A 23,048-nucleotide genomic window follows, 5' to 3' on the forward strand; every position below is an offset into this window, starting at 1 on the left:
AGGATTAAGTGACTGGTCAGTTTCTTCAGCCTGGTGGGGGGCCAGTGATTATTTTGGCCGACATCAAAAAGTGGCTGACCCCCATTCCAATTTTCGAAAACAGGATGACGCCCCCTTGCGTTCAACAAAGGTAAAACAAAAGGTGGAATATAAATTCAGTAATTCAGTATACACACACACACACACACACACACACACACACACACACACACACACATATATATATATATATATATATATATATATATATATATATATAATATATATAATATAATTAGAATTTTGTGGGTATATTTTAAACATTTAGTCATTCTGTGTTTTATGAAATTGTTGTCACGTTAGTTGTAAGATAAGAACAATTCTGAAGTTTGAATACAGTATTTTGAATGAGCTGTGAATGTATTCCACACTTTGTATGAATCACCAGATGTCCAGAACTGTTGTAAGAAAAATGTGATTGTGATGTATTAAAGCTCATTGAAATAGCCTGCATATGTATAGGCAAACACAAACCAGAATTCACTTGCCAACAAGAACAATGCATGCTAAGTAGCTATGGTACATGTCCAGTGCAGTCTTATCATGCGTTCATCAGTTGAGAGAATCCCTGAAAATCTGTAGGTATGATCAATATGTCATGTGATTGCATAAAAGTCACTTGTGACAAATTTATTGACTCTGTCTCATGATACAGTTTTCAAAATATAAAAGTATTTGAGTCCAGACCAAAATTCATGTACAGTGTATTGTCAATATTCAGGTGCAGCCAACGGAGCTATTCATCGAAAAAGCTGTTCCAGGAGCAATTTTTGAGGGCAGGGGAAATTCTAATTTTGCTCGGGCAGGGGACATGTTTTTAAGTGGCAGGGGAGCAAATTTTAGTTTTTTTGTAGGGCAGGGCAGATACTGGTTGGTTGTCCTGGGGACAGGGCTTGGCGAAAAACGAGGAGAGGGAAAGCTACTTCTAAAACAGGGACAGGGGAAGTTGAGCCATGGTGTTTCTGGGGATTGGGACACAGGACAAGTACTTATAACTTTTCATGTCTGCAGGGGAAATGGAATGACAAAATTTTGAGGGGAATTATTTCCAGGGCAGGGGAAATCGGCAAGTTTTTTCGCCACAGGGCAGGGGAGCTTCAAAAATTCACAGTGGGGAGGGGAAACAGGCAAAAATAAGTGGGGAGTGGGTAAAAATGAAGTTTGAGTGCGGGAGGGTAGGTCGACAAATTTTTAGTGGGAGGGCAAATTATGAACAGCTAATCAATTACCCTCTTGACTTAAAATTAGTCAGTTCACATTGCTTGTCATACACAATATATCTTATCATAGTAAGGACCCCTTTAAAAGGGCATTGTTCGTTGGCTGCACCTGAATCCACCGTTGACTCAAAGCTCTGTCTATGTTATGCTGACAAACTGAAGTATGTGCATTTCTGTCAATAATGTTCAGGGGAAAAATCATGAAAAATAGTCAACTGATACAGGTATCCCTTGAACATTAAACTTATGTTTCAGCTTCCTGATAATGATACGTTGGAAAAAAAATCAGAGGAGAACTGTTCATGTTGTCAACAAATTACAGTTTCATGACACTTTCATACAAGACTGTCTTTCATAATTAATAAATGCATTGTCCTTCATTGCGTTATATTTATGATCGTTAAGTCGACACATTGATTGAATCTTCAGTCAGAAACAAATGGTGAGGCAGTTTGACTCAGGCTCACAAACTACAATAAACTCACTTCGCCATTGGAGACATTAAAATGATGAAGGTAACTAAAGTGTAGACGCAAACAAGTCATCGTTGATGACACAGTCCCCGCTTGTCCATTTTGTTATAATCTTTGGTGTCTAGGTAGCTGTGGTCTAGGTCGCTGTGGAATGACATTGATGCAACGGGTGCATCAGGCCTGTGACTTGCATAATGAAGTAATCTGAGGAACATTCAATAAATGACTCATCTCTGCCGGTAATGACCACTGAAGGAACTTTTGATTACATCACACATAATGATGCCCTCACTGCCTCTAGTGTCATGATGGCACATACTATACACATGGTTTGGTGGAATTTTCGAAATGCTATGGGATCGGGTATGTTGTTGTAATCAGCCATCAGCCATTTCGGATCATATAATGAAACAATTCAATGTGCACAAGAATGCAGCCATAGTATTTTATCTTCGTATCACGTTTGAACAAAATCAGTCCATCGAGGGACAGTGACCTATGTTTATGTTTCAAAGACATAAAAAAATCACACCAAAATTGAAATCAAATGGCTGTCTCTTGACCATATGGATCATAGCACAAAATTAGTAGACATGCATATGTATGCCATGGTACTTTATCTTTGTACCAAGTCTCAACAACATTGGTTAAGGAATATTTGCATATGATTAAGCCTCAAAGACATGAAAAAATCCAAAAATGACCATCGGGCAGAGATATTGGAAAAAATTTACAATCTGGCAGCCATATTGGAACATGTCACGAAGTAAATTGACATGTATGCCATAGTGCTTGATCTTTGTGCCAAGTTTGGACAAAATGGGTGTAATGACCTTTGAATTATGCTTCAAAGACATGCAAAATTCCAACAAAATGGCAGTTCTGCAGCCATATTGGATCCTATCGCAAGGTTAGTTGATACATGCATATGCATGCCATAGTACGTGCTTTGCCTTTGTGCCAAGTTTGAACAAAATCGGTTCAAGGATGTTTGAGTTACGGTTCAAAGACATGAAAAAATCACAAACAAAATGGCCACCTGTCAGCCATATTGGATCATTTCACAAAATAAATTGGTGTTCATATGAAGGGCATACTATTTTGCTTTTGTGCCAAATTTGAACAGAATTGGTTCAAGAATGTCTGAGTTATGGTCCATAGACATGAAAAATCGCAACAAAATGGCCGCCTCACGCCCATATTGGATCGTATCGCAATATAATTTGACATGCATGTGTAGGCCATAGTGTTAAGCCTTTGTGCCAAGTTTGAACAGAATCAGTTTGAGGATGTTTGAGTTATGGTTCAAAGACACGAAAAATCGCAAACAAAATGGCCGCCTCGCGGCCATATTGGATCGTGTCGCAAACTTATTTGACACGCACATGTAGGCCATAGTGTTATGCCTTTGTGCCAAGTTTGAACAGAATCTGTTCAAGGATGTCTGAGTTATGGTCCAAAGACACGAAAAATCGCAACAAAATGGCCGCCTCACGCCCATATTGGATTATATCGCAAAATTATTTGACATCCATAGTGTTATGCCTTGTGCCAAGTTTGAACATAATCTGCTCAAGGATGTCTGAGTTGTGGTCCAAAGACATGAAAAATCGCAACAAAATGGCCGCCTCGCGGCCAAATTCGATCGTATCACAAAATAAATCGACGTGCATCTGCAGGTTATAGTGCTATGCGTTTGTGCCAAGTTTGAACGAAATTGGTTCAGCAGTGTCTGAGAAACTGTTGATGACGGACGGACGGACGGACGCACAGACGGGACCCAATCTATAAGTCCCCGCCGGACTTCGTCCGCGGGGACTAACAAGCATAACAACTAAAAGAGTAACTCTTGTGGGTAAATAGACTGGAAGCACTTTTGAATTGGATTATTCTGTGAGAACCATGGCATATAATTTGATATCATGATTGCTGCCTTTCTCTACATTATACAATATGATCAAAGTATATCTGTCACATATACACTTTACGAAATAAATAGTTTTAGCGTTCCCAGTCCACTTACCCGAAACTAGCTAGCCAGTCCAATTAGTCTTTAATTTCTTTTCAGAGTATCTAAAATTTATTCTCTATAGAGAAAGTTAATTTCTGTACACTTATAACATATCCAACGGTGTCGCTCAAATTGATCAGAATAGGTACATGTACATACCAAAGATCAACAATAAGTGTTGTTTCTATCTGTTCAGTGCAGGAAAATTCTACCGGTATGTTGATGTTATGACAATGATTTCTGCACAGTACAACCAGAAAAACAACAAGAAATATTTAAACCAGAAAAACAAGAATGACAAAAGTACAAATAAGGTCTGAAACTTTAGGTACTGAAGGTCAATTTAAGCCGAACACGCATAGCAGAGAATGTTTCAACCATGGATGTACAAAAATAGACATCCATGGTTAAGCAGGTCTGTTAATATGTCACAGTTCATAAACAATGACAGGAAATGACTAATAAGCTGTTTCAGTTACTGCCACCACTCCCAACATAATAGTTACCCTGCATACAAGTAGGTTAAAGGTCAAAAACCTCTTACTCAGATGTGTGGGCTGTTTCAGTTACCGCCACCATCCTGCACATTTGCAGGATTTCCCCTTTTTCTTACCTCATTGGCATATTTTTGACACTGACATGTTCATTTGAACAACGTCACATCTCAACCCCTGCATCTACCTGTACATCAAACACTGAGATGGTAGCTTTGGCGGTATGGGAGCCTTTGCGTGTGACGGACATACATCCGCATATACATACCCTTATACATACATACAGACCTATACAGACGCCATCGACTCACCATATAAGCTTTTGTGGTATTTATATACAATACCAAATATGAGCTAAAAACTATATATTTAGCATGTTCTTCTTGGCACGTTCCTTTGCAAATGATGCTCATTGAGCGTCAGATGAAATTGCCATAGATTTGCTGGAAAATCATTCTCTGCTGTGACAGCTAGAGCAAAGTGAGGTGATGGAAGACTGTCCCAGATTGTCTGCGTTACTCAAGGGTGTTGACACAAAGATTCAGTTGTGTGCAGGCACTGTGAGACCTCTGACCTTGCTACACACTGCTGCCTGAGCACTCGAGCGACTGGAAATAGTTGAATGCTTCAGTCTTCTCCAGGGAGCTGCAGATACAATTACCATGAAAAATGTTGATCACAGCAACTTGAAACAACCATGGAATTTCTTTTAACGTTAAATGATATCAAGGTTGCATACACGGTAGCAAAGCACAGTGGAGTTATATTGGTAATAATGATAATGATTTGTTGAAATTTTACAGAGTGGATCCGTCACCAAGGACAGAAATTCTTCATAACATACATGTAGATCCACTACAAGATACAGTGGTATTCAGAGTCAGTGATTATAAACTCATTATTGGAGATGCTTACAATGGAAAATGGAGTGACTGATATCGACCAGAAAAAGTTACAAGTATGCGTTGGACAAAAGTGGGTGTGTTACTGCAGACTTTTGGCTGGTTGGGTTGTTATAGAAATGCAAATACCTTACAAAATTTCTACTCCAGGTTGTATACTTTGTTTAAAAATGTATTAAAGTTGTGACAAATAGTGCCAGTTGTAATATGAGACACAAAAATTGACACGAAAATGACAAGTCACTTCAGCTTAATATTTGATTAGACAGGACAGCAAGAACAACAACTGTGAAGTAATAAGTTGTTCTAAGTTTTGAAGCATTTTGGTGCAGTTCCACTGTATAATTGTTATTTTGCTTACAGGCGGAGCCTCCCTTTAAAAGGACGTGAAGCTATTGTGGCGTTTATTGTGTAAAAGGATACCAAACAGTCAACACGTGGGCACACGCTCCAGAAAATGCCACTTTTTAGTTTTCCCCGGCCGCAAAAACGCAGTCAGACTATACTGCCAAGCGGTCAGAGAGAAGTTGCTGCTGATCGAACTCTGTTGTTATATTCAAAGTCTAACGCGACTGGAAGACAATTTTTTAGGAAATTCGAGCGTTTGTGATGGGGAATCAATGACTGTTGGCGATTTGAGCCGACCGTCAATCAAACACTTGTATAAACTCTGTTTGCAGGATTAGCAAAATGTGACAAATGGTTGAGATCAGTTTGTGTAATTAATGTTGTAGAAATCAAACATCGTACTGGCCAAGTGTTTGACTGGGAGGAGAACTCCACTAATGCGAGAACCTGGGATTGAAAAGTGCGGCTTTAAAGCAACTTCAAAATATGTTCAGAAACAAAGTATGTAAAATAAATCGAGAACCTGGGATTGAAAGAAATAGAAAGAACCTGGGATTGAAAAGTGCGGCTTTAAAGCAACTTCAAAATATGTTCAGAAACAAAGTATGTAAAATAAATCAGTAGTCGTTGATTAACCCTATGATTTGCTGCAAACCCAAGTGAATACTATTGCTTCCTTTATTCTTTAAAATCTAACTTCAGTCATTGAAATTTGACTTTGATAAATCTATCTCTTGCACTGTGTATGAATTGATTTACTTCCATATTTATGCCTTAGATTTTTGTAGTGCATACCGGTATTGTTAAATTTCAACATTGCATTTGCTATTTGTGCAGGGAGGAACATTATTACTGTATCACATGACCCCCTGGCTGCAGTGGTGCATTGTGGGAAGAAACCTGGTAATGCATCAACAAACTGTCAACCAAAACAGAAACCATGTCTGTATAATATTATACTTAATCTGTGTGAATATCATAACATTGCTGATCATTATCCTTGGTAAGATATTAATAATAATAATAATAATAATTTAATTCTTAGAAGAAATGCACTACACATACGTCTCAGTGCCTTTAACACAACAAACAAAACAAAAGACAAAAACAAAAATCCATTACAAGAGTCACAAGTGGAAAAAGTCCAAAAATCCAAAAGTAAATGAAAAAAGTAAAAATTCAATAAAATGCATTAAAAAGCAGGCAAGCGAGCAAAATGACCCGTACAAGACTCGTACGGCATTAAAAATTCACCATGTGGAAAAGGTCAGCACAAAATTTGTAAAAAATGCAAAAATGTTAAAAAAAAAAGTCGCAGAAACGAATAAAAAACAGTTCCAGATAAAAAATGACTGATCATCCCTAGCATGAATAATACTGGCTAAAAAGGTAAGCCTTTAAACTACGTTTAAAACAGTCAACAGATGTAGCATTGTGGATCTCGGCTGGCAGAGAATTCCACAGAGACGTGCAGAAACAGAGAAAGCCTTCTGACCATATGACTTATTAAATTTCCCATAAGGTGGCACTAATCGCAGAGAATCGGCAGATCTAAGATCTCTAGCAGGGTGTAGAGCTCAACCAGGTCAATCAAATATAGTGGTGCAACACGATGAATAACTTTGTAAACAGTCAGCATGATTTTAAACTTGATGCGTGCCTCAACAGGTAGCCAGTGTAGATCGATTAGTACAGGTGTGATATGGTCGAATTTACGGGTTCGAGAAATAAGGCGGGCAGCAGCATTTTGAATTGATTGAAGGCGTTGAAGTTGAATCTTGTTGATGCCGTATAAAAGACCATTGCAGTAATCTAGACAAGAGGTGATAAACGCGTGAACCATTTTTTCCGTTGTGGACTTGTCCAACAGCTGACGGATCTTGCCAATCCTAGACAGAGCATAAAAACCATTTCTACAGATATGATTAATTTGGTCGCACATAGAGCCAGACTGATCAAGGGTAACGCCAAGATTACGAACGGTAGCAGATGGAGCAATATCAAACTCGCCAATCCTTAGGCTTGGAAGTTTCACTACATCAGATCTCAGTCCGGACGAAAATGAACAACCTCCGTCTTGTCATCATTAAGAATTAACATATTTGATTTCATCCAGGCGCGAATGTCATCAACACATACTTCAATAGACCCTTGGACTTCATCTGGTTTATTGCAAACAACATAAATTTGTGTATCATCTGCGTATAACATGTGGTTGAGACCATGCTGTACAATGATATCTTCCAGTGGTGCCGTATAGAGGGTGAAAAGAATGGGACCCAAAACAGAGCCCTGGGGAACGCCACTTTTCATATGTGTACTGGATGATGTTGCAGATCCCACTTTGACACACTGAGTGCGATTGTTGAGGTATGATCTGAACCACGATAGTGCTGTGCCGGTGATACCAAAACGAAATTGAAGTCTATGTAGAAGGACTTCATGGTCAACTGTGTCGAACGCAGCCGATAAGTCCAGCATAACAAGGACGACGTCTTTCTTGTCGTTGAGGGCGAGCATGATGTCGTTGTGTACACGCATAAGGGCCGTCTCTGTACTGTGATGGGCGCGATACGCGCTTTGGAACTTGGTAAACAGACAGTACTTTCTGAGATGAGTATTCAGCTGGGCAGCAACAATCTGCTCAAGTACTTTCGATAAGAAAGACAAATTTGATACGGGTCGATAGTTCTTAAGAATATTTGGGTTGAGGTCTGTTTTTTTCAGCAATGGTTGGATGATAGCGGACTTGAAGTGACTAGGGACGGAACCCGATGACAGTGACAAATTGAAAAGATGTGTCATGAATGGCAATAGAGCATCTGCAAATTTCTTGATATATTTTACAGGCAGTACATCCAGATCACAGGATTTCAAAGATGCTTGTAATATGATGTTATTCACCTGGTCTGTAGTCACCTGGTTGAAACATGGTAGGGTGTGTGATGGTAAGACGTTGTCATTATCAATGTGGGGACTTGGTAGGCCTTCTCGAAGTCGCAAAATCTTAGAGTTAAAGTAATCCAAGAATTCAGATGGAAGTGTTGCTGGTTTGAATTGGCTTGGTAGAACTTTTCTGATGATTGTCTTCACGTCGGATAACTCGGCAATGATGTTAAAGAGTCCCTTGTCGTCTGCTTCTTGGATACGAATGCGATGGTAGACGGCCTTGAGTTCATCACACCGACGAAAATATTCTCTTTGCTTTGTGAGAAAAATCTGACGATCGATCTCAAGATTGGTAGAACAATATTTTGTCTCCAGCCGTCGTACAATTTTCCTCATCATCAACAGCTCTTCACAGAACCATGGTGCCCTTACCTTGTCGGTAACGATTTTCGGCTTAATAGGCGCAATAGTGTCCAATACGTCTATTACTGCGGCATGGTAGAATGTTAACAGGTGTTCAGTGTTGCTATCTCGTGAATAGTTCGAAAGCTTGGCGGTGATTTTTTCTTGCAATTCATCAAGGTTTATAGTCCGGAGATTGCGACACGAACTCGTAATCTTCTTGTTTGCTGGGTGTCGTACATCCAAACCAAACTTTATGAAACTGTGATGAGAGTTCATCGAATTTGTGACATTAACGGAATGAAGAAATTGATCAGTCGTTCGGGTTATAAGCAGATCTAGATAGACCCTTTATCAACTTGTTCAATCATAAATGTTCTTTGTCATTTTCATACTTTGTTCATCCTTAATTCCAAACTGCCAACAACTAGTTCTCTGGCTCGAGGGACACTTTCAGTTTCTGTCCACTTAATGTCATTGTTATCCAGCAGAAATTTTATAAATTCAATTATAGTAATGATTGACTCTAATGTGCACCCTACTGCATCAGATATTCATGTCTATGTACAGATTGTTATAGATCTTGATGGTACTGATAGCATCAGTAATTTTTTTTTTAAATTGTCAAAAGTGTTATTAAACCAGTGTTTGCTGGAAGTTCTCCAAACTTGCACTTCACAAAGTTTAAATACTAGTATGTCTAGATTTGTGTACAAAGAAGACTGGATGTTTTATATCATAATAGGAAGTATGGTCTCCATAATCCCTGATGTGTCCGCAGGCAATACCGGTACATACTATCCAGGCTGATGAATGCAGTTGTACTAGAGATTTAAATTGGGTTTCTCTGCTATGTCAATTTTATACAAGTGACAACCCTCTGCTGTTGCATTTGAGATGAATATTTTGAAAGTGCATACCATTTTCATCCACATCTGGAGCAACTTACAAACTTAACCAATTACACAAGGATGATGACACAAGAGATAAAGTTAAGAAATTTAACTGTGGTGAACTTGACTATTCCTTTCAAATCCTTACCTAACTTGATTGATATCTTAAACTAAAATACACTGCATGGTTAATTGCACACAAAAATGCATCAGGGGTGTACCATTTGATAAAAGGGGGTTGTCTGGAAGATTGATGAGGAACATTATGTTTTTTATCCGATACATTGAACATTCTTTTTTTCCCACTATCCCACCTTTTCTTTTTGACAAACCTTCTGTGGCTGATTTTTTATTGACATTTGTTTGAATTTTTTCAAAATCTGCCAGGACCACCCCCCCCTCCATCACTCTTTATCATTGAAAAAACTTTGAATATATTTGTTGGAAACCAAACCTGCTGAAATCAGCTCAGCTATGTTTTCTCATTATTTTTTACCGCATTTCAACACCAAATACAGTTTACCATTTCAAATGCTGAATCACCACATTATCTTAAACATAGGGCCAAAGTCCCTGAAGCTACTATAGACATGGATACAAAATTAAGTATTTCCTGACTGTATGAAATTATCTCACTAAGGTCATCCTAGGGACCTGTTAACCAAATATTAAAGCTCTCTGACCAGCGGTTTTGAAAAAAACAAGCGACCCAATAGTCGACAGAGCTATGCTGTGTTATGTAGAGAGCAACTTTTTGTGACATATGTATTGATGAAGAAGGTTGAGATCTTTGATACAATTGTAGCTCATTTCAGGATGGCCTGACCTAAAATGGCAAAATTAGCTGCAAAATACAAAATTGATGATTCATCATAATTATGTATAAAAATGTATACCATATCAAAACTATCACATGAGTAAAAAATAGCGTCAATGACACTGTAGCTCCCATCCTGGACTATTTAGTGTTTGTTCTCTGGTCAGATATTTGAACATGTGTGAAAGGGATAAAGTGCATGAAGTGAAAATACTTAAATGTAATGTACTGGAGACAGTGAAATATGTTTAATGTATTTATTCAGAATATAAAATGGAAAAAATACAGAATTAGATATATCGAATACTGTGATACAACCATTAACTCAACAAGTCATTTACAATGACATAGTCCCCACTTGTAATAGGAGTATTAGTCTTGATGGGGCAGGAAAATGTTGTCATTAAGAAGTATCACTGGAGTGTATATGTTGAGATCTATGGGCACATAGGTCTATGTCGTTGTTCCCAATTTGAAACACATGAGGCATGTCTAAGTTATGGTTCTAAATCGGGAAAAAAGATCAGACCTCTAGCAGTATTGGCCAGCCAAGAAATACATATGCGCATTATAAATGACGTACAAGATGTGACATCTTAAGGTCTAATATCCTATCAAAATTGGAGGGTATAGAACTTGTGGTTACTGAGATATGCATATATATGTATAATCAAGGTCAAAGGTCATCGAGGTCACATGACATTTTGAAAAAAAAAATTATATTGCTAATTTATCCCTATATGCCAAAAATCAGATCTCTAGCTCTATTCGCTTGCCCAGAATTAGATGTGTACATAATTAATGAGGTAAAGCGTGTGCTGTCATAAGGTCTCCCATCCTACTAAATACAAAGGACATAGCACTTGTGGTTACTTATTTATTGACATAAACATATATTTTAGGTAAAAGGTTATCGAGGTCACATGACATTTGGTCAAAAAATTTCTCTCCTATAGTTATCCCTATATACCAAAAATCAGACATCCAGCTCTATTGGCTTGCTCAGAATGAGATATGTGCATAATTGTTGAGGTACAGTATGTGGTGTCATACGGTGTCCAATCATACCAAATATGAAGGGTGTAGCACTTGTGGTTACTGAGTTATGGACAAATATGTATATTTGAGGTCAATGGTCACCGAGGTCACGTGACATTTTGTCAAAAAAATTGTATTGCTAAGTTATCCCTATATACCAAAAATCCGACCTCTAGCTCTATTGGCTCGCTCAAAATTAGATATGCACATAATTAATGAAGTACAATATGTGGCGTCATAAGGTGTCCCATCATACCAAATATGAAGGGTGTAGCACTTGTGGTTACTGAGTTATGGACAAATATGTATATTTGAGGTCAAAGGTCACCGAGGTCACGTGACATTTTGTCAAAAAAATTGTATTGCTAAGTTATCCCTATATACCAAAAATCAGACCTCTAGCTCTCTTGGCTCGCTCAAAATTAGATATGTGCATAATAAATGAAGTACAATATGTGGCGTCATAAGGTGTCCCATCATACCATACATGAAGGCTGTAGCACTTGTGGTTACTGAGTTATGGACAAATATGTATATTTGAGGTCAAAGGTCACCGAGGTCACGTGACATTTTGTCAAAAAAATTGTATTGCTAAGTTATCCCCATATACCAAAAATCAGACCTCTAGCTCTATTGGCTCGCTCAAAATTAGATATGCACATAATTAATGAAGTACAATATGTGGCGTCATAAGGTGTCCCATCATACCATACATGAAGGCTGTAGCACTTGTGGTTACTGAGTTATGGACAAATATGTATATTTGAGGTCAAAGGTCACCAAGGTCACATGACATTTTGTCAAAAAAATTGTATTGCTAAGTTATCCCTATATACCAAAAATCAGACCTCTAGCTCTCTTGGCTCGCTCAAAATTAGATATGCACATAATAAATGAAGTACAATATGTGGCGTCATAAGGTGTCCCATCATACCATACATGAAGGCTGTAGCACTTGTGGTTACTGAGTTATGGACAAATATGTATATCTGAGGTCAAAGGTCACCAAGGTCACGTGACATTTTGTCAAAAAAATTGTATTGCTAAGTTATCCCTATATACAAATCAGACCTCTAGCTCTATTGGCTCGCTCAAAATTAGATATGCGCATAATTAATGAGGTACAATATGTGGCGTCATAAGGTGTCCCATCATACCATACATGAAGGCTGTAGCACTTGTGGTTACTGAGTTATGGACAAATATGTATATTTGAGGTCAAAGGTCACCGACGTCATGTGACATTTTGTCAAAAAATTGTTTTCTAAGTTATCCCTATATACCAAAAATCAGACCTCTAGCTCTCTTGGCTCGCTCAAAATTAGATATGCGCATAATAAATGAAGTACAATATGTGGCGTCATAAGGTGTCCCATCATACCATACATGAAGGGTGTAGCACTTGTGGTTACTGAGTTATGGACAAATATGTATATTTGAGGTCAAAGGTCACCGAGGTCATGTGACATTTTGTCAAAAAATTGTTTTGCTAAGTTATCCCTATATACCAAAATCAGACCTCTAGCTCTCTTGGCTCGCTCAAAATTAGATATGCACATAATTAATGAAGTACAATATGTTGCGTCATAAGGTGTCCCATCATACCATACATGAAGGCTGTAGCACTTGTGGTTACTGAGTTATGGACAAATATGTATATTGAGGTCAAAGGTCACCAAGGTCACGTGACATTTTGTCAAAAAAATTGTATTGCTAAGTTATCCCTATATACCAAAAATCAGACCTCTAGCTCTATTGGCTCGCTCAAAATTAGATATGTGCATAATTAATGAGGTACAATATGTGGCGTCATAAAGGTGTCCCATCATACCATATATGAAGGGTGGTAGCACTCGTGGTTACTGAGTTATGGACAAATATGTATATTTGAGATCAAAGGTCATCAAGGTCACATGACATTTTGTCAAAATATCCGAGATATCTGCGTGAACGGATGGACTCACGGATGGACGAACAGACGAACATGACCCAATCTATAAGCCCACTGGACTTCTTCCATGGGGACTAAAAATTGTGTCACTGCATCCTTTTTGCAATATGATTACGATGAGAAACTAAATTTTTATTTTTCGTGGCCTTATACATGCGAGTTTATGGAGATCTGCCTAATACATGGGAGTCTATGGACGTGTAAAATAAAAAATATGCAAATTTCACCACAATTTGCCCAAATTTGGGAAAGGTCATTCCTATGCACTTCCATACCAAGTTTCAAATCAATCGGACTTGTGGTTTCAGAGAAGAAGATTTTTTGACCAAAAATGGGAGAAAATTACAAAAAATTCATGAAAAATAGCAAGTCTAAGATACTGACCCAAGATGTGCACAATCTTTTCATGTCAGCCCAAAGTACTTACATGCCATTTTTCATGTAATCTGCTCAGTGGTTATAGAGTTTTTTCAATTTTGACTGTTTTTACATTTTTTCACTTAATTTGCATATTTTTGGCAATGACAACTTCATTTGAACAAAATCTCATCTACAGCCCATCATCCATGTACACACCAAATATCAAGATGAAATGTACAGCGGTTTTGGAGTTTTGATGTTGACGGACAGACATACAGACATACAGACATACAGACACACAGACATACAGACATACATACATACAGACATTTCCCTAGCCTATAAGAATAGCTTCCATTGCCATATATACATATGGCTATGGGAGCTAAAAAAAGTTAAAGCCCCAGTATTTGTAACTTTTAACCTTTTTTATATTCGAAATTACGTATTATTCTCTTACATCCATCGTGACATGTTGTTCAGTAAAGAAATAAGCCAAATTTGTGCTCCTGTAGTGACATACAAACGCTAAATATTGCCCGATCGAGTTGGATTGCCGCGCGGGTTTGTTGACAATTTGTAGGCTGTGCACGTGATCGAGAACGCCGATACTGATGACATCATCGAGCCTGCAACATTCCTGGGGCCTTGCCATGCCACGCCACACCGCCTGGGTAATCGCCCATGGTCGCCGGCTGAATGACCTGCGAATGGTTTTATTTTGTTCTTCTCCGTTCAAATACGTACTGCTACTGTGTTTCAGAGGATACAGAACTTTGGCAGAGGAGGCTAACATTCTATTCTGGTACCGTGTGCGTTATATACGGATTATTCAAACTGCAGTCGGCAGTGCACCGATGCGCACCCTGCAGTTGGTAGGCTGTCGAATGCAGTGAACGCGATGGCCTTTGGCAGCAAGTAAGGGAACCGTCAGTATTTACGACCTGGGGGTCATTCAAAATTGAAAGTTATAAGGGGTGCTCAAATGTTTTTTCTTTGTCTCACTCTGTCCTCAATGACATAATGATTAGTTGATTATATATATTTTACTCTGATACATATTAAATAAAAAGAAAATAAATACTCTAACAGTACAAATAAATATCAACTAGATGAAGCAAGGCAAAAAAAACTACAAGTAGGTGCTACTACTAGCAATACTTATTATGAAAGAGAAGATAGTGACGATGAAAATGATATCGTTGTTCATGTACGCAATGGCACCAACGACATTAGAGATGAGGATCAACAGTGGTGATGATGATGTCACACAGTAGTTTTCTGCAGTCGCTACCAGGGTTGGAAGGAGAGGCTGGGTCATGGAGAAATGTTCTCGACAGATATCACTATTAGTGCGCAAGATCTAGGACAACACTGAACTGTTGTGAATTCATCCTTTATATTATCATAGAAATGTATATTTTATTTGACTTGAGTTCAACAACCATTTGGACATTTAACCATACCATAATGACATGCTACCCATCCAAATTTAACAATACTATGTGGTCGGAGACTGCTTATTAGGTGAGCTTTTATATAGCTACATATTATTACATGGGCTCAGGTAAGCCAAACTTTCTGTTAGAGAGGGGGTTACTCAAAGTCATCATGGTTGGCTGGGGTGCGACTCAAAATTTCGGAGTTTCTAATGTAATTCCTCCGACCCCCAGATTATAAATAATGACGGCTCCCTAAACAGCTGTGAACGCGAGTCAGAACGATCGGGACCAGTATACGCACTGCTGTATCTCAGCGAAAATTTAGAAAAAACAATGGAGCTACCGCTAAGAAATTTACAGACTCTTGGCTCTTGATGCATCAGTTACTGAGCTTTTATACTGGTAAAAAGGCATTCTGAATACAGCGGTAAATTTCCTCCCAAACGAGAAAGGATAACACGCGGGCATTCTGCAATGGACGCTGTCATTGCTGCAGGCCCCACACCAATCTCGGCCCGGCCCCGCTGCACTTGTACAGACTACTGCGTCCATGTAGTACTGGCTTACAGGTCTAGTAGCTGGTCAAACACACAAAAAACAACGTCGCAGTGTAAATTCCGTAGGTCATAACCGTTGATCATAAATTTTCAGAACCAGTGATTTTTAAAAGTTTTGTATTGATCACCTCATTTAGGTTTATGTGAATGACTTTCTCATCGAGCTGCGTCTATAATTGTCCTGGGTATTGTCCATGCAAATTTGGGGCCTGCCTAGCTCCCTCCGATCGTCTGTAGACTACAGCCTGAGCAAATTGTACAGTTGTGAAAGTCAGATATGTATCATGAATTTATACAAAAATACAAACAACAGAATAAAACCAAGAGGTTAGTTTGCTGTCGGGCCGGGTTCGCAGGGGACGACTTTGCATTGAGGCCGGGATCTCTCTTGTGTTCTAACTTCCATCACATCGCAGCTAGCCGATACTTGTTGTGTACTACTGTAGTCCTTTTGAGGATTAGATACCGGTACGTTCGATATTATTTTGAAATACATTTAAATTTAATAAGTAAGACCTTTGTACTGCATTCAAGATATAATTTTTCCTTTCTCAGCGTTTTCAATTTACGCCGTACGGCAACGATATGCGAAGTTGATAGGCTGTGTTGCCTGCAGCGTAGCCTGGCCGTACACAAAACTTCGTTTGAGTAGACGGAGCAGAATCAGTCCCGTCATTTATTTTCAACGAAATTTTCATTATACTCCATAATGGAAGAAACGACTAGTTCAATGATTACAATGGTGAAGTGTTGAATTTTTATTCATATATGTTTTTCTCTCTCAATTCATTCAGCAAACTTTATCTCCGTACCGTCGGTCACAACGTGCAATGCCTTGCATGAAGCTTACAATCGACTGCCTCCGTCGTTAGTTTAGCTGTTCAAGACGTTTGTTTGCACGGCTCATTATAGTCGGAACAATCTGTAAACACTTACATATTTATATCTTTCCGGTATTTCACCCAACTTTCGCGCGTTTTTAGCTGAGTCTCTAGTTTCAATGGACCAGACCTTTTCGAAGAGCGTATGGTTTCTACGGACGCCACAGTAAAACTTGCGTAGATGTGGTTGAGCATGCGCGGTGGTGTGATTACGTTTCGTTTCGTGTGTCAACAAAGCTGACTTCTGGTCCGACAAGAAGTCATTTTTCACTCCTTTTACTGTTATTCGTGAGGCGGGCTGGGCATGCAAACCATGCGATTCGGTATTAATTATGGTCTACTTTCACATACTGAGGATGTCAGTTTATTCAAAAATATGAAAAAAATTGATAAAAGTTACAAATACTGGGGCTTTAACAATTTCACGACGTGATTATCGGAATATTAACATTAAGCAATTACAGGACAATCTTTCTACTAGCTTAGCAAATTACCCAGCTGATATGAATGTTGAAAAATTATCCGAGTTCTACCAAGACACTGTCACCAATATACTTGATGCTGTAGCGCCCTTGACTGACAAGATGATCACCGAGAAAGCGCGGGCACCGTGGTTCTGTGACGAATTATTAGTGCTTCGTAAAGCTGTGCGTAATTTAGAAGCGAAGTGGCGAAAATCTCATCTTGAAATTGATCACCAACTGTTTGTATCAAAGAGGCTAGAATATGTTCGTATTTGTGACAAAGTCAAATCAATCTACCATCGGACAAGAATAGAGGAGGCTGACACTAAAAAGTTGTTCAGCATTGTATCTGAGTTGTCTAGCACCAAGGCATTGAATACGAATACTCTACCAAGCAACATACCACCGGACGCAATTTCCAATAACTTTCTAAAGTTCTTCGAAGAGAAAGTTTCAAAGCTACGCGATGGTCTTGGCGGTCACTTTAATGATAATAAGGGACTGATGCCTCCCCATATTTAGCCGAATTCAGGAGTGTATCTATCAAAGAAGTACGGAAGCGCATCAAGCAGTCACCTCCAAAATCATGCGAACTTGACATTCTACCAACTATCCTTGTTAAACAATCTGTCGATTCCCTCGCGCCTTTCCTAACCAATCTGTTTAATGTTTCACTGTCTACAGGCAACGTTCCGAGCCAGTTTAAATCTGCAATTATTCGACCACTTCTGAAAAAACCTGATCTTGATCACAACTCAATGAAAAATTACAGACCAGTATCCAATCTACCCTATTTATCGAAAATTCTGGAGAAAATAGTCGCACAGCAACTACATGATCATCTGACTAGGTATGAACTTTACACCAAGTGTCAGAGTGCATATCGTGCCAACCATAGCACAGAAACAGCTTTACTGCGTCTTCACAATGACATTATGGTAGCTCTAAATAACAAAAAGGATGTCGTTCTCATCATGCTGGACTTATCAGCAGCATTCGATACGATTGACCATGGCGTTTTACTAAAGAGACTCGAGTATCGATTTGGTGTCACTGGCGCAGCACTAGCATGGTTTACATCATACCTTAACAATCGCAGTCAGTATGTAAAAGTGAACTCTTTGAAATCATCTACGTCATTCTTGAAATGTGGTGTCCCCCAAGGATCTGTTCTGGGGCCGATCTTATTCACATTATACACTGCTCCACTAGAAGACATCATCATGAAATATAACCTTGACTACACCATGTATGCAGATGACTCGGGAATTTACGCCATCTGTGATAAGCCAGCTGACATTTTATCGAACGTTGAACAGTGTGTCGATGATATTCGTTCCTGGATGAAAATGAATATGTTGGTCCTAAATGATGATAAGACAGAAGTCATACAGTTTTCGTCAAAGTTAAAAACTCATGCTGAACAACTGACTAGCTTGAAAATCGGTGGATCAGACATAGTTCCATCCTCTTCCGTAAGAAATCTTGGTGTTAATTTGCAAAATGATGGCTCTATGTCTGATTATGTTAGTCATATTTGCAAAGTGGGTTCTTTTTCCCTATACAGGATTGGCTAGATTCGCAAACTGCTTGATAAAGCCTGCACAGAGAGACTGATACATGCATTTGTGACATCACGACTAGACTATTGTAACAGTCTATTGAATGGAATACCTAAGTGTCAGTTAAGTGGTTTACAATCTCTTCAGAATGCCGCCGCTCCTCTTGTATGCTGTAAACGTAAATTGGACCACATCACTCCAGTACTGAATGACTTACATTGGTTACCAGTTGATGCCAGAATTAAATTTAAAACTCTGCTGATAACTTTCAAGATAATTAATCACATGCACCACTGTACTTATCAGAAATAATTAGTCCATATGTACCTACAAGAAATCTTCGTTCAGCGGAAAAGCTGCTTTTAGTCAGACCCACTGGTATTTTCAATAAGACTTACGGTCAGAGAGCATTTTCAGTCTGTGCACCCTCTCTCTGGAATTCACTTCCATTAGATATTAGAAATTCAAAGACCATTGTCAATTTTAAATCCGCACTCAAAACTTACCTTTTTAAACAACATTTTTATTAAACTTTTCCGGGTTTGTGTGTGTGTGTGTTTTGCTTTGTTTTTACATCTACCTTTAACAACTGTACTTTTTAAATCAAATCTGTGTATTGTTATGGAAAGCGCACTGAGACGCAGTGTAGTGCGCTCTTTTATAAGAAATAAATTATTATTATTATTATTATTATGAGTAACTATTGAGCGCAAACAAATATTTGACCAAAAACTGCAAAAATTGACCCAAAAATACAAAAATTGAAGATTTCATCAAATTTCAATATATCACACTAAGAGAACCCCTAGGAACCTGTATACCAAATATCAAAGGCATCAGACAAGTAGTTTTTGAGAAACACATTTTTTGACCAAAAATGGCAAAAATTGCACCAAAAATACAAAATTGCAGATTTCATCATAGATTCAATATATCATACTTAGTTCATCTAAGCTGTCAGACGAGCGGTTATGATGAAATAAATTTTTGACCAAAAATGACAAAAAAATTCCTTAAAAATACAGATTTGCATATTTCATCACAATTTGAACAAATCCAAGTTGGGTTATCCCTAGGGACCTGTATACAAAATATCAAAGCTGTCTGACCAGCGGTTATGAAGAAGAAGATTTTTTACCAAAAACGCCTTTTTTGGCACTAATTTGCATATTTTCAACAATATCAAAAAATCAAAAAAGCACAATCATTTCAGGTCAGCCCAAAGTACTTACAGGCTAATTTGTCATGTAATCTGCTCAGTGGTTATTGAGTTTTTCAATTTTGACTGTTTTTACATTTTTCCACTTAATTTGCATATTTTTGGCAATGACAACTTCATTTGAACAAATCTCATCTACAGCCCATCATCCATGTACACAACAAATATCAATATGAAAGGTGCAGCGGTTTGGAGTTTTTGATGTTGACGGACAGACATACAGACATACATACATACAGACAGTTCCCTAGCCTATAAGAATAGCTTCCATTGCCATATATACATATGGCTATGGGAGCTAAAAATTTAGCTGATATTTTTTACTGAACAATGTGTTCTTCTGAAAATTCAGCTGATTTTTTTACTGAACAACATGTTCATCCAAATAATCAGCTGAATTTTTGAGTGAATATGAATATTAAAAAGGCATTTTTGGGATGTGAAATATCATATTTTAAAAGTTGTTGTACAGTTATTATCAGTATTATAGTAACATTAATACCTGGTAACAAAATTTGAAATTAACAGGAAATTCCGAAATTTGATCGGATTTTCCGCAATTAGTTCGCGGATCGGAGAGCGTTAAAAGTAAATAAAGTCTGAAACTTTAGGTACTGGAGGTCAACTTTAGGAACAGGCTTAGCAGAGGAATGTTTCAACACAGTCCTTCATGGTTTCAGCAGGTCTGCCAATATGTATCAGTTCATGAACAATGACAGGAAATGACTCAAGGTCAGTGGAGTAGGCTGTTTCAGTCACTGCCACCACTCCTACACATAATACGTACACTGCATACAAATAGGTCATAGGTTAGAACCTCTGACTCAGATGTGTAGGCTGTTTCAGTTAATACCACCACTCCCGCACATTTGCAGGATTTCCCCTTTTTCTTACCTCATTTGCATATTTTTGACACTGACATGTTCATTTGAACAAAGTCACATCTCAACCCCTGGGTCTACCTGTACACCAAATACTAAGATGGTAGGTGTGGCAGTTTGGGAGCTTTTGCGTCATATGGACAAACATCCGTATATACATACATAAATACAGAGGGACATATACCGGTACAGATGCTACTGACTCACCATATAAGCTCTTTTTGGTATTTATACACATTCAAATATGAACTAACATAAAACGGATAAAAATAGTCGTAGAAGTTGCAGTTTAGAGCTTCATCATCATTTATTTTGAATAACAGGAGAAAGGCATCTAGCGTGGTGAACAGTTGCCCTTTAAATGTCTAGATATTTGCCCACAATTTTGTGCAATTTGCTGGCTAATTGAAACAAGAATCTTTTCCTTAGTACCAGTGTATGGCTGTGGTATTTATCTGGTATTGATACCTTACCTTGCCAACCATGTGTGTAGAGACTCCCAGTCTCTTAAAATACTGTGGAAATATTAGTTTCATTCAGTTGCAAACCAGATGGCATTGCTCCCATTACGACATCATGCTGTAAACCTGATTTCAACAAAAACAATTCTGTTGGTTGTATATATACTCTGCTGGTAACATTCTATGAAAAGACTAAGGCTGTATAATTACCAAGACACATTACCCAACATCTCTACATGTATCTTTCATGATCTCATCAAAAAATTGTTGGCAATCACAGATAACTGTAGTATTATTGAGATCTCCAAAATAAACAAGATATTACAGGATCTTACTGAATGCTCTTATACGCATAAAGTTCATCATTACGTTTAAAGAAAAACAGGATTTACGGCTTTATCCATACCACTATGTATCATCATCCACAGATGTCTTCTTATGAATGCAGGAATTTTTCTGTATATAAGGCACAGGGGGGCTGCTATTGTCTTGAGTCTTCTTCTCCTGGGTAACAGACAGCAAGATAAAAAAGAAATTTAACATATTTCTGAGAATGCACATGTATACATATATTTATTAATCACAGAAAAGACAGCACCACTATCCGTTGACAGACTTGTATAATTTTGTGCTTCACTACAGAACTCTATTGCTGATCTGGTGTTATTGACTACTGAATTGTTCAAACTTGAGTAAAAGCATAGACATGCAGTTGAGGGGGAATGCCCCTCTACTATCTATGGTAAAAGCCAGACTGAAGACAAAGACTATACACTGATCAAGGAAACTGTACACCATGTAACAACTGTGAAATGTGCAAAATCATGATTCAGAACAATGAATACAAAATAATCAACAAAGTCATTGACAAATCATATCCTGTCACTGGCCAATTAACATGCAAAACATGTAATATATTATCTATGCCAATTGTCTGTGCTAAATGCAACAAAATGTATACTGGTGAAACAAAATGTGATCTTCGTATCAGAATCAATGAACACATTTATAGCATTTGAACACACAAAGATACCCTGGGTCGCCCATCACTTCCAATATTAACCACTTCTAATTCACTGGCCTCTGTGAAATCTATTCTAGACACGACAAAATAAGAAAGCAACTCAAACTTTACAAATTATTAATTCCCTGGGCACTCTTTCACACACTGCTATCAACAGAAAAGTATTACTTCACAAGATCACAGTTTGTGAGAGAAATCTTACAACACATCCTAACAATCCCAATAGTTTGGCTAAAAATAGACCATTGTCAGAAGTGTCAACTCGAATTGATAATTAACCGTATTTGCATAGAGCTTCTGTCTTGACTGGCTACAATCAACTTTTTGGTATAGCCATGAAACACTGCACATACATGCATACATCAACACCACAGGTAATGACCCCTTGGACTCTGACCCCAGTGGTGACCTGCATTGAGGAGAGATTTCGATCAGAGCTGGATGAAGAGGGTTAGATTTGGATGTCATATTTGAATTTTTTTACCTAAAACAGCAAAAAATTGCCTGAAAAATATGCTTTTGCAGATTTTTTCACAGTTTGTTCAGAAACTGATTTGGATAACTACCACTAGGCATGCATATCAAACTTTTCAGCACTCAGATAGGTAGCTTTACACAAGATTTATCTACAAAAATGCCCCCAAAATACAAATAGCAACTTGCAGCATGATTTAAACCAACCTTCATGAAATCAATCCTAGAAATCTTCACTCAAAGTTT

At 38.1% G+C, this 23,048-nt stretch overlaps 1 long non-coding RNA gene across 1 annotated transcript in view; it reads right to left on the minus strand.

Annotated features, from left to right (window-relative positions):
* Positions 1-1,562: 1,562 nt before the first annotated feature.
* The window catches only part of LOC139134071 (uncharacterized), a 38,173-nt gene continuing 16,687 nt past the window's right edge, over positions 1,563-23,048 (minus strand). The window contains exons 3-5 of the long non-coding RNA XR_011552708.1: positions 21,711-21,808; positions 21,317-21,430; positions 1,563-4,882 (exon numbers count right to left, since the gene is read on the minus strand). This is a non-coding gene — a long non-coding RNA (uncharacterized lncRNA). The remainder of the gene's footprint in view (positions 4,883-21,316; positions 21,431-21,710; positions 21,809-23,048) is intronic.

Source organism: Ptychodera flava, chromosome 5 (assembly GCF_041260155.1).
Source record: "Ptychodera flava strain L36383 chromosome 5, AS_Pfla_20210202, whole genome shotgun sequence".
Lineage (NCBI taxonomy): Eukaryota > Metazoa > Hemichordata > Enteropneusta > Ptychoderidae > Ptychodera > Ptychodera flava.